This window comes from Opisthocomus hoazin, chromosome 8 (genome assembly GCF_030867145.1).
Source record: "Opisthocomus hoazin isolate bOpiHoa1 chromosome 8, bOpiHoa1.hap1, whole genome shotgun sequence".
NCBI classification, from domain to species: Eukaryota; Metazoa; Chordata; class Aves; order Opisthocomiformes; family Opisthocomidae; genus Opisthocomus; species Opisthocomus hoazin.
In genome coordinates, this window is record NC_134421.1 from 40,520,758 (window position 1) to 40,532,769 (window position 12,012).

Genomic DNA, 12,012 nt, shown 5'->3' on the forward strand with positions numbered 1-12,012 from the left:
AAACAGAGGTAAACTTGAGGTTAGCTCTGGTCGCTAGTATATGCTTGGTGTAAGCCATGCACGCTTAGGTCCTGCTCCTGGAAATGTTTACAGAAATGAGTAGCTTTTACTTGTGTGTTTAAATTGTTTGGATTAGGAATTGTATAATGGGAAGAACCAGCTTGGAAGGATACAGCACAGCTATTGCTCGTCTTGCCCCCTTCCACCTTATGGCTGAAGAATGGTGGGAAGAAACATGTTTTGCAAGTAATAGCACACTGAAGTCATAGCATTTCTGGCAGAAATTCCCAGATAGACTATCGGATCACAATTTGCCAAAATTACATGGTTTTTACAGAAACAGCTCTTTGGATGGTGGTTCACTGTCAAAGGGTATTTCCAGTTACTGAAGAAAATGTCACAAGTGGCCTGCTATAACTCTTCCACTTTGTGTTTTGCTTGTTTATATTATGCACTAAATACATCATACTTTTTTGGCAAAACTAAATGAGCAAAATACTTTTCAGCACAAACTGTCAATACTTCTCAAGCATGTTCTTGTGCAAGGAGGTACAAAATAAGTGAAGCGCTCAGATACAGAAGGTATGAGCCAACACAAACATTTTTAGTATTCTTAAAATACCTGTAAACAACAGCTTTTTGCTAGTTTACCTTTTCTTGGAACTCTGCCTGGAAGGCTGACTCCTTAAAAGTTCTTAAATACAGCTATAAGATTGGCAAGTTGCTTTTCAAGATCATTTTGAACCTATCAAGCTCTGAATGTTTTTCTAGTTAGTAAACCTGAGGTAGACAGTCTCTTAGGCAGGCCTTTCATTTCCAGTGAATTACACATCAACAAAAGCTGAAACTGGGTTATTTCAGTTGTTCTGTACCAAAGTCCTGTACTCCTGTCTAAGGTTTGTGTTTGAAACACTGATTGATAGCACCTGATAGCTCTTGCTGTTCTGCCTTGTGTGCTTCTCTCCTTCATTTTCCTTCTCTGCCTCCCCCCCCTTACTCCCTTGCTCTTTAGTTCTACCAAGTTGGCTATAAGGTGATAAGAGTACTGAGGAGTATGCTTGTAGGTTTGTATCTAAAACAGTTTTATTCAGTTGCCCCTCTTTTAGCTAAGCACAGATCCCACAGCTTGCAATTACGGTCTTTGACTTCAGTAACAATTCTGGTTTTTTGAAACGTTTCCAGTTACACACAATATTGGCTTCGTGGAACAGCTGCACGCCAAAAAAGCATTTCCAACTGCCATCCAAATATTGAAATATGGTTGCTTTGCTTTTATTTAAAATAAATGTTGTTTTCTGTGAGGTTTTTATAACCACCTTTTTGAGCTTGTTGCCTTTGAATCTTGCATCAGGTAGCCCCAGTCTCAATATTGCATGATTCCAGAACTAGGCTTCTCTGACGGCAACGTGCCAAATCTGTGTCTAATGTTTGTGTTAATGTGGTGTATATGAAAACTGACTTCTCAGTGCATTTGATCACTGATTTGTATAATTGCAACCAGCATGATTAAAAATCTGCATGTCAATATCATGATGCTTATAATAAAACTTACAGATTTATTTTAAGCAGGGCGATGTTAGTCCCTTAAATTTTCTTAAAGGGAGCCTTCATTGTCCAAACACCTTCATTTATGAAGGTGTTAGAGTGTTCTAAGAAGAAAATAAGAACATAGATGCGGTTATGAATATGGCAACGTAGGCTTCAGATTATGCTGCATGGTAGGACTCTTGCATCCTCTTGTTCTGTAGGAAAGCTGCATCTTCTCCCCCCAGTCTTAAAAAGACTGAAATGAAAAACTGAACACATTAAGAATAGTGCAATTGAATCTTTAAACATCTAGAGAGGTACTGCTATACCACTCCTCAAAGCACACATCTCTTCTGTATTCCCGTGCTCCTCACTGGAGCTATGTAAACCGTGTCCGACAGAAGTGCTGTGATTGTTCACCTGTACCTGTCTGACCCTCGCCTCCTCTCTTCATTAACGGAGAGAGACGGAGCTAGCTCAGCAAGAGGCTGCACTGAGGCACCCAGGCACTCTGCTTTCTCAAGCCGTTGAGTGTCCGGGTCGGTCAGATGCTGTGCTCACTTGTGGCCCATTTCCGCAGCAACGTAACTGCCCGATGAACATGGCACAGACTGAAAGCTGCCTTGCGCTTGCAAGTGTAGATCAACTTGTCTAACCACAGTACAATCTGACTTGCTTTCAAGTAGGTTAAAAATTAGTGCATGATTAGTGAAGATGTTTTTTGAAGATCTCTTTTTGTAATCAAGTGTTACAGTTAATCACCCAGAAGTTCAAAAGTGTTTATGTAAAGAAATTGCATGTGTTCGTGTCATATTTGAGGACTAATATATTTTGACTTTATTTCAGCCTCCTTCCAGAAATGTCATCTCTTTCCAGGAATTGGAATTGTCATAGAAAAATAAAAGCTTCACATGCTGAGATTACTATTCAAAGTGTGAATATTCATATATTTATGAAGAAATGTCTGAACCTAGTGTATTTGCATCTCTATATAGACTGCTAAATGGATTATGCTAGGTCTAGAACCTCGCTGGTGAATTGCAGATGTCTTTTGTAAAAGTATACATATGGCTTTCTGAGAGCTTTGAACTCTTTTCTCATGCTTCACTCACCAGAAAGATCATATGGATAACTTCATTGTGAGAGGTTTTTTTCAGTCTTGTTTGCAAAGCATGGTGGATCCGTGTGATAAATACTGAGTTCCCATTCACCCTAGAACTGAAATGAGTTCGTTCTGTGCATATGGAATATGGGAATAAGATGCACAGAGGATATGTTTATATTTAACAGAATTAATAGTATAGAGAGAGTGTAAAGGAACTTATAAACCTAAACAGCTTGGCAGGCCAATAGCCAACGGATGTCTTCGAGTACTGCCAAACACGTAGAGAGCAGACCAGGCGCTCATCTGTACCAAGGTACCGGAAACGTATGTAACTTCCAGCCTGCTGAGGATGTTGTTACCCAGGATGCAGCCTTGTTCTGTCCTCTCGGCAGCTCAGTGTAGGTTTGGATTTCGGCAGGTATCAGTAGGAGGCACCACTACTACTCAAGAGAAGTGTGAGCTGCCTAAAAAAGCAAGTGGTTGTGTTATGGCAGCTGCGCTCCACGGTGGGGTCGATGAGCATGGGTCCCCTTTTGTGGGACGTTGGCCACCCCTTCGGAGGCTCTGGGGAAGGGAGCGGTGTGCTAGGCTGAGGCTGGAGAGAGCATCCACGTGGTAAGGGGGGGTCCTACGTGTTGCTGTCGCGTTCAGGCATGAGCTGCCAAAAAGCTGTGGAAGCGCTCGCGGCGAAGGCCACGCTGCCAAGTAGGGTAGTGAGCAGAACGGTTGATTTAGCTGTTTGTGAACCCGGTAAACGTCAAGCCTTACCCCCAGACCTCTCATACAGACAGTCTGTCTTTGCAGGGGGGTTAGGGTGGTGTGCAGCTGCAGTTCAGTGGTCTAGGCTAATAGCTCATTTCTTTCTCAATATCTGATTTTCCAGTTATATAAAACTGATGATTTCATGCAAGAACAGCTCTTACAGTTTTAGAGTAGCTGTTAATATATTGAGCTTGTGCGGTGCAGGTATTTGATTGAACTGAAGTGACCACAGTGACAAGCAGGCATCTGTTTCATTGCTGCAGATTTATTGCTTTTCAGATTTCTTTGCAAAATCTCCCTTGACAGTCAGAGCTCTATTGTCTAGTTCTGAATCTGCCACCTTTTAGGCTGTAATTTTGGTAGGTTTTTAATGTCTCCCTGTCTGTTGCGTATTGTACCGTAGCTGTTTATAAACCTTTTTGACCCATTAGTGATACCTTATTAGCCTGGAGCTGATGCTGTGAAGAGGTACTGATATGACGAGGACTCCTTGACTGTGGGGTAGTAGCACAAAGGTATACTTGGTGGCCTTATTTTAGGATTGAGGTGATACCAGACTCCTGTTCATTTAAGGCTTTTTTTTTCTTTACTTTGATGTGTAAGTCAGTGTTCAACATCTAAATACTAACTCAAAAACACTCAAAGTTGGATATTCAGGGGCATATGTCTTTGTTCTTGTGTCTCTTTCCACCTTCCCATGGCCTCTGGAAGGATACTAGCGCTTTGGAAGAACAGGTCTCATGAAAATAAGCAAGTATATATTGAATTATGCAACATTTTGTCTGCAGGTGGAAGTCATCCTCCTTCATGCAGTTCTGTGCATTTACCTTCTTCCTGCTTTGTCGCGTACTAAATTAGTCAGTATTTAATGCAATTATGGGAAGAGAACTGAGACTTTTTTTTAAAAGGAAACTGCCAGCACATCTTCCTACTGGAGTGCAGGGGGAAGACTTAAAAACCAATATGTGAGCTGCAACACCAGTTGTGCGCACAGGTGAAGGTGGGGGAAGAGCATCTCCAAACAGCCTGTTGCAGTCATATTCTGTCGGTGTTGGACTCTGAATGAGTATGAATGACTTCAATCTTGCATTACTATGGTCTAGAAACCTGATAAAACAATGAAGTAAGTCTGTATTTCCTCTGTGAAGTATACTCAAGCTATTTCCCTTCCACAGTTGCTTAGTTGTGCTGGCACTGCTTGAGCAGGGACGTAGAGATAATTTGAAAATGTTTGGGAGTTTTCTTGCTTTTTGTTTTAAGTGAGCTTCCCAAATCAGTACAGCCAGATACGATGACTGTGTTAGTGCACAGAGTTACTCACTGGGGTGGTGAAAGAGGAGCTTTCTGCTCCATGTGCTGCTCCACAAAAAAAGGTCATAAAGCTGCAGCTTCTGTTGTGCCGTGGGTCCAGATCATGATTTTTGTCACCTGTAAATCATCTAGTACTTTGAGTTCCAGTCACAAGTGTTGCTCTTTCTAACTACTGTAGTATTAGTTGTCTAGATGATCCTGACGGGTTTTGGAAGAACATCTATTTGAGCTTGGGTACGCGTGATTGTCAGGCACCATTTCTAGTGATGGAAACAGTTGAGACCTTCCCCTCTTCCCAGTTTCTGGGAATGGAAAGTCTGTGTCCTTTGCAAAGAAAATGGCCTTCTCATTTTATAGAATAACTGTAGGAAAATATAAATCAATTACTGTTGGAAAGGAAGTGCAATATGTATCTCTAAAATTTTATTTTGAAGTCAGTTTAGTGACTGGTCTGCTGACTACTTAACACCAATCCCAGGTCTTCAAAAAAAACCAAACAAACAAAACAAAAAAAAAACACCAAAAAAACCCACCACCCTGGATAAGATGCAAGTTCCCCACCCCCAGTTAAAGCCTCTTTGCCTGCCTTTGCTTGTGTACTCCATCAGTTTCACAGTTCATATACTTGTTTTTTGTTTTTTTAAATCTCCCCCTGCACTCTGGTAGGAAACATGTCTGCAGTTTCCTTTTAAACACACAAGGCTTGATTTTCCTCTCACAATGGCATAAATTGTGAAGAACTGCACTGAAATCAATGGAAGTAAAGACATGTAAAATGGGGTGAGAGAAGAGCCCAGCCTCTGGTTTCTATTTTTAAGTGAGTCTGGTTAAGCTAAAATTGTTCAATGTGCCACTGTGACTTTAGTTTGTAGATACCAGTTGCTATGCTTGTTTCTTTTCATACATAATGTTTCATTTTCATATATAATACATTACAGCTAGTACCCCTAATCATGATGCACATTTTTTTGATTTAATACCTCTGTACTGCTGCATCAATTTTATAGTTAATAAGCAATATGCATGGTAAAGTACTTACCTTACTAGGATCAGATCCTACAAAAAGTCTGGGGTGTAGCTGTATTCCTGTGCAAGTCCCGAAGGAAAGAGGGCTAGATTGGCTCTATCCATACAACTTAAGCTTTCTTTGAGGTTTTCTATTGCTTTAGTAGTTCTCATCTGTGAATCTTGTTCCTTATTATCCAGGTTCCAGATAATTCTACACAAATAAAATTTTATTGGTGGTTTTTGGTTTTTTCCTGTGCTTGTAAAGTGTTCTGTTCCATTCTGGAGTTTTTTTACATACTCAAACTTATTTTAACTTCAGATTTTCTCTGAACGGCAAGGTAGTTGGCAATAAACCTGAAACATCCACACACAATTTCTGTCGTTGCTTAAGTTTTGGTGGTTGCTCACATTTGTTTATTTTTTGGCAATGGATTATGGTCCTTAATTACTGTCAGTAGTCAAATAACTGAATGAGATTATACAGCAGTGCTGTAAAAACTGTTCATGCTAGCCATGATCTGTACATGTGTGGATATCTTTGAAAACAGTCACCTCATTCATTAACCAGTGCAACAGACTCCAGCTTTACCACTACTTAGTTTTTGAAATTAATGCAGCATTCTCTACCTAACTGAAACATTGCTTTGACTGCCTCTTTTCATAGTTTAAAAAATAACATGAAATAGTTGACTCTTGTAATGTATTCTAACTTGGAGCAGATCTATTGGCTTATTTGAATTTTTGTTTTCTACTTGAGTAGCAAATCGCAGATGTCCATAAGGGAGTCTCTTTAAACTTGAAGAATGTAGTAGGCTTAGTAAATCATTTAAATTTTATCTCTAACTTGATTCTGATGAGAGGGAAAACCCCGTGGTGGTTAGCCTCTTGAGCTTTCCCCTTCAACTTTAATCCCCCACCCCCCAAAAAAAAGTCAAGAGGTTGCTTAGCTATTATGTGGTGCCCTTAAGTATCAGTGAAGTACTAGGGACAGAAGATGCCACAGAAGCTTGCTGTGCTGCACAGGGTTGTAGTGGTGCAGACCTCCATCTTCAGCATGGCTTCATAGCCACAGAAGTGGCTAGATGCACAACTAACTTCTGACCTCTTGACTACAGCTGTTAATTCCAATAGTGAGTTCTCCCTTATCCCTGCTAGGTTTTGCATGACTTACCATGGGAAAAATCAAGCATTTTGAATAGTTGATTTATCATAGTGAATTGATTGTAGCTGTAACTGTGGCTTTTTTGAAGTATACCTGTCCAACAGTGAGGTAAGATGACGATGGAGACTAAACCAAGGTGTGGTGTTCACTGCTGCTGTGAACTGCTGTGATCAGGGCAAGGGGAGAAGCTGGCCTATAATAGGACCATGGGAAACAGCCTCAAGTTGTGCCAGGGAAGGTTTAGACTGGATATTAGGAAAAATTTCTTCACTGAAGGAGTTGTAAAATGTTGGAACGGGCTGCTCAGAAACGTGGTTGAGGCACCATCCCTGGGGGTATTTAAAAGACGTATAGATGCAGAGCTTAGGGACATGGTTTAGTCGTGGGCTTGGCAGCGTTAGGTTAGTGGTTGGGCTCAACGATCTTGAAGGTCTCCTCCAACCTAAATGATTCTATGATCGTTGCAGTAGTGCTTACCTCTCGCTGGTGGAAGGAGAAATGGGGGCAGAGAAGGGTGTATGATAGGCGTACATATGCTTGTCAATCAAATACATTCTTTACAGCTAAAAGCTGGATGCTTCTCAGTTTTGTTCTGGTAGAGTAGACCTTGTTGTGGAGTAGGGAACTGACAGCCTTCTGAAAGCAGAGGTGTGCCGGCAGTCTTCCTGGTGGCAGATTTTACTCGGTTTTAATCTGATGGCTTTGAGACTCATGCTGTCATACCATTTATGAAGCATTTTTAAGCCCTTCTGAGAGTTATCATTGTGGAGGCTGCAATGCATGGCTGGAAGAGAAACTCCTTTTGGTAGTATTTTCAAAGCAGGAGGTCTGGTGTGCAAAAGGCTTCTTTGGATCCAAGAGAAACGAAAGGATGCTGTGGCTAGAGAATGAGAATCTCTGGGAAAATTAGTCTCTAATGCAGATTGGTATATATAGCAAGCTTGAAGAAAGGCTGAAATCTTTGCCAAACAATAGGAAGCACCTTATCAGTTTCATGGACAAAGCAGCTTCCATTGAAAAAAATATGGGAGCAGAAGAGCATCCTTATGGCTCTTTAATAGTTGTAGTGATTGACCACTGATCAAGACAGTATCATGTAGTAACATTGGTGACTAAAGTCTGAAGAGACTTAAGTAACTTTCTGCCTTTTGGGAAACTGGTGATGTAAGACTTGACCTCAGGAAATGGAGATGTATTTGGAGATCCGGAGCTTGAACTTGTTTACAGATAGTTTTGAGGAGCTGTCACCACAAAATACAGAGCTGGTGGTGCAATGCTTCTGCAAGACACCAATCTGGTTTGAAGTAGCAGTACACCCAAGGTAAATTTTAGGAAGCAGTCCTTCTGGTAAATAATTTCAGAGCCATTTGCTTGCAGTCTTGATCTGTATGTAGGTATCCTAAAAGCTATGGCTACTGAATAGGTCATCTGTCAGGCATCTTTAAAAGCTAGCGTTTTCTCACACAAATGCTGTCTGACAAGAGGCCTGAGAGATGCTTGGCACCTGTGTCTTCTGTGTCAGTAAGCAAAAATGTATAGGATCATGAGTGTGAATAGATTACTCTTGAGTAGTCCTTTAATTCACTTAAAGGTCCATGTCATGCTGTACACTGTAAGAAAGTGTTTAAAACACTTCAAGAATGTGCATGGGTTAAGGACGGAAGTGTGTATGGGGGGAGAGGAAGTAAAGCAAGGTTTTAAATAATACCAGCAGGCTTTAAGTTTTTTATCTGACTTTGTCCTGTCTAAGGAAGGTAAAAATGATTAAAAGTTGGTACACTGTGGAAGGGTGCATAGAAAAGACACATTTCTTGACATCCTTCCAAGATTACTATTTAAAGACAGTTTTGTAACATTGATGTTTAACAGCATTCTTTCTCGTGAAACAGCTCGGGTCTTAACCTACAAATTAGTTTGCTCTGTGATACTTTGTAGAGTAAAGAAAGTATGCGGTGGACACATTGCAAAATAATTGTCTCCAAATTTCTGACAAAAGTATGTACACGACTTGGTGCAGGTAGGAACTTGGCTCTTAAGAAAAACATCTCAGAAGACACGTGAACCTGTGCGCACACTGCAGCTGTAATACAATAGATGCACACCAAGAACACCTCTTCAGAAAAAAAATAGCCAAGATCTTTTGGGCTTCTGGTTAAATTTGTATTTCTGAACTTCAGTGTATACATAGTCACAGAATAGTTTGGGATGGAAGGGACCTTTAGAGGCCATCTAGCCCATTCCCCCTGCAGTGAGCAGGGACATGTTCTACTAGACCAGGTTGCTCAGAGCCCCGTCCAACCTGACCTTGAATGTTTCTGGGAATGGGGCATCTACCACCTCTCTGGGCAACCTGTTCCAGTGTTTCACCACCCTCATGGTAAAAAAACTTTCTTCCTTCTCTAGCCTGAATCTACCCTCCCTTAGTTTAAAGCCATTACCCATTGTCCTGTCGCAACAGGCCCTGCTATAAAGCCTGTCCCCATCTTCCTTGTAAGTCCTCTTGAAGTACTGAAAGGCTGTGATAAGGTCTCCCCGCAGCCTTCTCTCCAGGCTGAACAGCCCCAACTCTCAGCCTTTCCTCACAGCAGAGGTGCTCCAGCCCTCTGATCATCTTTGTGGCCCTCCTCTGGCCCCGCTCCAACAGGTCCATGTCTGTCCTGTGCTGGGGGCTCCAGAGCTGGGTGCAGGACTCCAGGTGGGGTCTCACCAGAGCAGAGCAGAGGGGCAGAATCACCTGCCTCGACCTAGAGGGAGGTGGATTTTGACTAGAGACAAGGAAGAAGTTGTTTGTTTTTTACCGTGAGGGTGGTGAAACACTGGAAGGGGAACACGGGCCCGGCCCGCCCCGCTAGATGGCGCCCGCACGCTGGCGGTGGGCCCGGCCGCGCTGCGCCGGGAGCTGCCGGGACCCGGCGGGATGAGGGCTCGGTCCCGGCAGGCGCCGAGGGACGCCGCTCCCGCGGTGTCGTCGGGGGAGGTGGTGTGAGCGGCAACGCTGGGTGCATGGCAGTGGGGTCGATCGTGCCCTTCCTGTGCGCTTTGTGGCCCTCGCAGCGCTGCTGCCCGGCTGGGTTCCGGGACTGGAGTTCAGGGGTTGTTTAAAAGCCTTGTTAGCTGGGATGCTAAGAGCGAAAGAAATTGGGGGATTTTGTCCCCTCAGATTATTATAATTCTGCTTGAACTGAGTGAAATAAATGGATCTGAAGGACAGGCAGCAGTGTGCCAGTACAGAAGAACGGAGGACTGGCTGTTTTGTCCGTTCCCCTGCTTGCTGCGTCTCCGTGTGGATTCCCCACTGCCCGGAATTGTACTGAAACCCAAAGGAAAAGGGAACGAGCCCGAAGGTCCCAGCCCGTATGCCCGAAGAGAAGTTTAGATGTACGTCTTCTGGGGTGACGTCTCGCTTAATTCCTTCCGTCGGGAGCAGAGGGATGTGGCCCTGCGGGTGGAGCTGGGGAAGGCGAGGTGGGACCGAGGCCTGGGGCTGGCCGGAGGGGCGCGGCGGGGCCCGGCGGGCTGTGGCACTCGGTGCCCGCAGAGCGAGCTCCCCTCGCTGGGCTGTCGGTCTGCAGGAGACCCTCCGGCAGGACGAGGACGTGTGCCACCGGCTGTGGGGGTGCGAGTGGCTTGCTGGCTGTCAGAGCGCCTGGATAGGGGCAGGAACCCGACAACAGCCGCTCCGCAAACAGGGCAGACGACAGAAGAACAGCAAGCGCTTTGATGGCTCTCTCCAGGCCCCTGGTAAGCTGCCCGAACTCGTTTAACCAGGCTCGGAGACAGCGGAGGGAGGAAGAAATGGGCTGTGCTGAATAGCCAAAGGAACGCTGCTTTATCGCCCTCGTTCCTGGAGAGCTGCTGCGCTGAAGCGAGCCTGTCCGGAAGGTGTGGGAGTGAGATGGGCCTGCCTGAGACCGCAGGAGAAAGGCCTCTTGGTAATAGTCGTGAGGAAGCTGTTTGCGGTCAGTAACTGTTGGTCCCCTGTTGAAGGAAAGCTGGGCAGGCGCTAAATTCAGGCCTGCAGAGTAATCCTGCTTGGGATGCCGTCTGCCACAGGTTCCCTCTGTTAGATGGACCTTCGAAGGTGAAGGGATGCCTCGGGAGGTCACGGAGACTTCGGGCGGGTTGTGCCTTCCAGCAACAGTGGCTGTCTCTTTCTGTGGATGCAGGGTGACCATCAAATAAGGGAGGGATGCGACTCACCTGGCAAAAAAGAGAAAGGGTGACAGCCTGTGCAGCCTGTGGCCAGAAGATCTGTGGATCAAAGCCATCGAGCGCTGAACCCTGAGCTGCGTATGCAGTGAACTCCTCCACCTGGATTAAGCTAGACTAACTGCAGAAGAATCACATTTGGGCAAAATATTAAGTATTCAGAAAGTCTTCTGCAGAAAAGTAGGGAGGAATTGCTGGCACTGCAGAACTCGAGCATCTAGCCAACTTGACCAAAATAGTGTTTAGAAATAAAACAGTGGTTTTCCCAGAATTTGGGGTGTATGGTTTGAGAACTTTTAGCTAAATCCTCGTGAGCATTTTCCTGTTAACAGGAAAAGTGTTACTAGCTTTATAGACTTTCTGATGGGGCTGTGAGACGGAGGTGCTAATAATGAATCACCTGAGTGGCAGGCATTGAAGCCATTCTCAAATAGACCAGAAGGCATTTTTGTTATCTTCTACAAATACTGGTTAGTGCTACACCAAACAAGACCTGTCTCCTTTTGTAGCCTTCTTCCCACAAAAGAAAGAAAACATTCTTTCAGGGGTGTGTTTTTTGTTCCTTGAATTCAATCTTGGGAAAGGAAACCCTCAGTGGTAAATAATTAGGTTAGGAACTAGCAGGATGGGCTTAAATGAGTACCTCCTTCAGCGATTCCTCTCCCTTCTTGATGGTACAATGGACTTTCTCAGGGCTGCTTCCTGGTATTCATCCAAGTCCTCCAGCGCTGAGTACCTGTAAACAATTAACATTCTCCCACATGGCACACAAACCCTTGGTCAGTGTTTAACTGGGTATTTGTGTGTGGCAGCAGTTTAACCTCCTCGAGGAATCCTTCTGTCCTCCTGATTTTGTCTTCCATGTCCTTTCCTCCCAGTTGTTTGTTGCTGATGTATTCAATTTATATGCAGACTCTAAATACAGCTA